Source organism: Elephantulus edwardii, unplaced genomic scaffold (genome assembly GCF_000299155.1).
Source record: "Elephantulus edwardii isolate Elephantulus edwardi_28Jun2011 unplaced genomic scaffold, EleEdw1.0 scaffold00382, whole genome shotgun sequence".
NCBI lineage: Eukaryota > Metazoa > Chordata > Mammalia > Macroscelidea > Macroscelididae > Elephantulus > Elephantulus edwardii.
Window position 1 is genome coordinate 75,597 of NW_006400132.1, and position 5,820 is coordinate 81,416.

Genomic DNA, 5,820 nt, shown 5'->3' on the forward strand with positions numbered 1-5,820 from the left:
CAACATTTTTAACTTTTTATAATCTATAATGAATGACATTTCAAGCATTTCAAGTCCTTTTCACTTGCAGCAGGTATGATTGTGTTAATTGCATAATGTCCCATACTTCTCCATATAACCTAGTTTTTAAATTATTCGGTCTATTTGAATAGACAGGGAAAAATAATATAAGCCCGAAGCATAGTTTTCTTGATTGTAAACCATTTAATGTTCTCTTGTTCTGTTGGGATAACTGCTTTTTGCTCTATATATAGCTTCTACATGAGCACAATAAAGTTTTCTAAGATTCCTATTTTCAAAGCAGATTCCTATTTTCAAAGCTAGTCATAATTTGTTATGATCCTATATTCATAATATTCATAGTTTGTTCCACAAAGTTAGTAGCAGACCAGTTATAAGAAGTGTCCAGTTAACATTGTCCCAAATGCTTGATTTACTACTGTGTAACTCAATGATTTCTGAAATCAAGAACCCTTCCTTTGTTCAGTTCCCTATCTCCTTTATGCCTCTGGGGTTAGTGGTTCATTGGAAGGTCTCCCAGAGACTCGGATCCATCAGGGGAATGGCTCATGTGACTGTAGGTATGCAGGCAAGATTTGCAGAGATTGATGAGCCTTGTGAATTTTCCTCTGAAAGCAGATGTCCCCCCAAAAAGAGAATTAGCACTGAGGTTCCATGAGCTTATAAAAGCCTTTCTTAGGATGGAGTTTGTATCTCATTTTAATCCTCTCTCCTTAATACAATCAATACTTCAGCACAAAATAAACAGTTAATCATTGGCTAGGAAAGATAATTTGAATGACAAACCTAAGACACCCAGAGATCTATAGGGTCAAATGCCTTTGCATAGTCAATAAAACACAAATTAATATTTTTTGGCTTTTATCTGCTTTCAGCCAAGATCTATTTGACATTAGCAATGGTATCTCTTATGCTATGGCCTCCTTTATGGAGGGAGTTCTGATGGTCTAGTTGTAAGAAGCTACACTGTAATCCCCAAAGGCAGATCATTTGAATTAACCAGAAAATTCAAAAGAAGATATGCAGTCTCATCCTGTGTAATTTACTGTTTCTGGAAACCTGATGGAGGGTCAGCTATGAGTCAGTTATGACTTGATGGTATACACAACATCAGAAATATTATTTTTGAGTCATTTTTAAAGTTATTTTTAAGTCATGGGAATTCCACGTATACGTACTATTCTAGCCTTGTAGTAGCAACTAAGATGCAATCAAGTCACCTTTGTGTTTTCCTAGATTTTAGTTTATGCGAGAGATTTTTCTTTCCAGAAGGTAATCTTCTCATTTCTAAAATCATTCCCAGTCATTTTTATTATGTCCACAGAAAACTTATTTCCTTATTAACCCCAAACCAAATGAAAAGTTAAAAGAAGCACAAACATTCTTCTCATTTCATACTCTCACTGAAAACTTTTTGAGTTCTCTTGTCTTAGTAGGAACTCATTTATTTCCAAGAAATCTGCTTTCCGTGAAGCATTTCTTTTGTGGCTACTCATTTTTCTTTCTCATTTCAAGAAAGGAGCCAGTTCAGGATCTGCATTCTAATTTCCTCTTCTTACTTTCAAAACCACTTATTTGTAACCTAAAGAAAACTCTTTTATTTTTTTAAGAAAAAAAGGTCATAATCCAAAGTCATTTCACCCTTTGCTGGTATATTTATTTTCACAATGTTTTGATTATCTCTTCAAATATGTAGAGCTGTTACACTTGTAATTCTTTTATTTCCTTTTATCAAAAATTCCTAACTAAATTCACACTGAAACACCCAAATATCCATATGTAACATCTATCAAATATTTAATTATCATGCTTTTTAAAGCTATCAACATTCATCCCCTTGTGAATGGAATGAGGCTAGCTTGACCCATGCTGATTCCTTATACTTCTTAGTTTACTTGTTGTTGTGTTAGAGTCAGAACCAACCCATAGCTGACCCTCCTGTGGGTTGTCAGCGACAGTTAATAACAAGGAAGAAGATGGCTCATCCTTCTCCCACGGAGCAGTTGGTGGCCTCAAACCACTCACGCCTTTGGGATTTCAGTGCAGCTTATTGCCTCTAGGCCACCAGAGCTCAACTAGCTCACCTAGGGCTCTTATAATTTTTAGTTCCAATTTCAACATTCTCATCTCTGAATTCAACCTTTTGTCTTTATATTTATACCTCTCCCTTGTCGTTATGTGCCATCAAATTGCCTGCCACTCATGGCAACCCTATCTACATTAGCTCTGATACTTGCCCGTCTCGAGCAAATCTTATCTTCTCTGACAGACCTAGTCCCATTTCTCCAGTCACTGAGTCAATCCATCTCCTCTGGGGTCTTCTTCTCCTGCACTATCGCTCCATCCTTTGAAGCATGGCATCCTTCTCCAAGGTACATCCTGGCCACATGCCTAAAGTATGTGAGACTGAACATCAAAATCCTTGCCTCCAGGAAGCAGTCCTGTTTTATCCTCTACATGACAGGCATGTTTGTTCTCCTGGTAGTCCACCATATGTTCAACACTTTTCTTCAGCACTACAACTCAAAGGAATCAAACTGTCTTCCAGGTTAGTTCATTTTACAATCCCAACAACACTGTATGAGTGTTCCTATCTCTGTACTCTATCTCCAACATTTATTGCTTGCAACCCTACTAAACTTTGCCACTTCCACTTGGGTGAGATGATATTTCATTGTGGTTTTGATTTGCATCTTTCTAGTGCATTTCTTCATGTTTCTGTTGGACACTTGTATAGCTTCCTTTGTGAAAAGTCTTTTCATGTCATTTGCCCGTTTTTTAATTGAGTTATCAGTCTTTTTCTTCTGAAGGCCCAGGGGTATTCTGTAAACTTTTGTTAAGACCCTTCCCTAAGATGGTATTGCTAAAAATTTATTCCTAGTTGGTTGTTGTTGTTGTTGCTATGTTCCATTGAGTCTCCTGCTATTTATAGTGATGTACAGCATCTCTAAGTCCTGGTATATTCTATGCCAATCTCATTGTCTCTAACACACCTACCCCAATTACCCAGTCACTGAATCAATCCACTTCATAGAGGGTCTTCCTCTCCTACACTGTCTCTCCAACCTCCCAAGTGTGACTTCCTTCTCTAAGGTCTGGTCCCTCCTTGCAACATGTCCACAGTAAATCAGATGAAGCTTCAGAATCCTCGCCTCTAAGGAAAACCATGGTTTAACCCTCTCCAGGATGAACCTATTCATTTTCTTAGCAGTCTATGGTACATTCTATACTCTTCTCCAACACTACAGCTCAAAGGCATCAATTCTCCTTCTATCCTCCCTTGTCCAACTCTCTGATGAAAAGACCTGGCCTGTATCAAGCTCACCTTAGTCTCCAGAGTACACATAGGTTTTCTTTCAACCTTGTTAAAACAAGTTTTTTTATTAGCACAGAGGTTTAATCTTTAGAAAGTTCCATTCATCAATTTTATCCTCTCCAAAGTGCATTTCTGGCTGTATTTGGCAAGCTCTTTACACAGTAGACTAGGACTTGCAAGCTTGATCCTAGTTTGTATCTTATGAACTTTATGGTATTGGGCTTTACTCCCAGCTCTCTGACATTGAGATGATTTTTGTGTATGATGTGAGATGTAGATCCTGTTTCAGCTTTCTGTTGGTATTAGTACAGTTTTGCCAGCACCATTTGTTGAAGAGGTTGGCATTTCCCTATTTGATAGATTTTATTTCCTTGTCGAATATCAATTGGTCATAAATAGATTGGTCCACTTTTGGGCTCTTGATTCTGTTCCATTGATCTATGTACCTGTCATTGTACCAGTACCATGTTGCTTTGGTTACTACTTGTGTGTAGTAAGTTTTGAGATGAGGAGCACTATCCCTTCCATTACATTTTTATTTCTCAAAATATTTTGCTTATTTGGAGTCTTTTTCTCTCCAAATAAATTTGACAATGTATTTATCTTTCAATCTCCTTGAAAAATGAGTATGGTATCTGTTTTGGGTTTGTGTTGAACATATAAATTGCTTTTGGTAGGACTGTCATTTTCACAAAATTGAGTCTCAATGTACTGTTTGTTTTTTTTTTTCCTCTTCAGTTCTTTCAACATTTCAGCTTGAGAAATGTCCAGTGAATTATTCTTCTTGTATTTTATGACTCCACAATTTTCAAATTTTGTTATATTTTGCCCTGTCTTCTCTCACTTCTCTAAACAAAGTGAAAGAAAATTATTTGAAAAGGGTTTGAGGTTAAAGTATGTTCAGTAGAAGTTACCATATTATAATTGGCTTCATTAAGCAAACACACTTTAATAAAGATTAGATTTTGCTAATAGAATTAAACAGTTGAGGTACTAGCTAGAGAAAAGTTTTTACTTGAGCAAGTGTTGTGTACTCAAGAGGAATGGCATGTCTGGATTATAACTACGGGAGGAATATAAGGAGATAATGGCAGAGAGATTGTATATTTCCAGAATCTATGGAACCTTGAAATAAAATTTAAGTCGTACACCAAATTAATAAAATCAGAAGAGTAACAGAAAGATATTAAACAGTAGGTATTAAGAAGGAAGATAAAAGAAACATTGTGGCATTTTAGAAGACAAGAGAAGAAACTATATTCAAGATATACTTAGTTTTTGTTATTGTTGTTAGATGTCATCGAGTATGACTCGCAGCAACCCTGGGAACAACAGATTTGAACCATGTCCTATCCTGTGTCATCCTCATAATCTCTGACACACTGGAGCCCATTTCGAAGTCATCAATCCACCTGGTTAAGGGTTTTTCTTTTCATCATTGTCCTTGAATCTTTCCAAGCATAATATCTTGCCCAAAGAATAGCCTTTACTAGCACATGCCCAAAGTGTGTGAGATTCCATATTGAAGGCTGCAGTTTGATCTTCTTCAGCAAGTGCTTCAAGTCTTCACTTGTTGTTGTTATGTGCTGTTGAGTTGCTTGTGACTCATAGTGACCCCATGTACACTAGCTCTACCTGAACCAACTTGATTATCTATGACAAACCTACTCACATTACCACAGTCACCGAGTCAGTCCATCTCATTGAGGGTCTTGCTCTCTGGTGCTGTCCCTCCATCCTTCCAAAAATGTTGTCTCTCTCCAAGGATAGGTCCCTCCTTACAACTTGCCCAAAGTATGTCCGACTAAGCATCAAAATCCTATTTGTTCTATTAGCAATCCATAGTATATTTAATACTTTTCCCAAGTATCACAGCTTCAAGGCATTGGTTCTTCTTCTGTCATCCTTAGTCATTATCCACCTATCTGATGCACAGCAAGTAAGTGTGAAGACCATGGCCTGATCAGGTGCACCTTAGTTTCTAGATTGACATTATTGTTCTTCAGTACTATGTTCTTGACAGCATTTTTTTTCCCCCAGTACATTTTGTCTTTTGATTTCCTGGGTGCTGGTACCAAGAGTGTTGATTGTGGAGTCAAGCAAGCTGAAGCAGTTAAGAATCTCAGTCTCTTCACTGTCTATCATGGTGCCGCCAATTGGCTCAGTGGGGAAAGTCTTTGCATTCTTGATGTTGATCTTCAATCCATATTGAAGGCTTCAGTCCTTGATCTTCTTTTTCAAATGTTTCAGGTCCTCCTTACTTTTGGCAAGCAAGGCAGTGTCATCTGCATAATGCAGATCGTTGATGAGTCTTCCTCCAATTCTGATGCCACATTCTTCTCTTAGAGAACAGCCTCTTGGATGATTTGTTCTGCATATAGAATGAAAAGGTATGGAGATAAGATGTATCCCTCTTGTCTACCTTTCCTAATTTTGAACCATACAGTGTTTCTTTGTTCTATTCTGATGATTGCCTCCTAGTC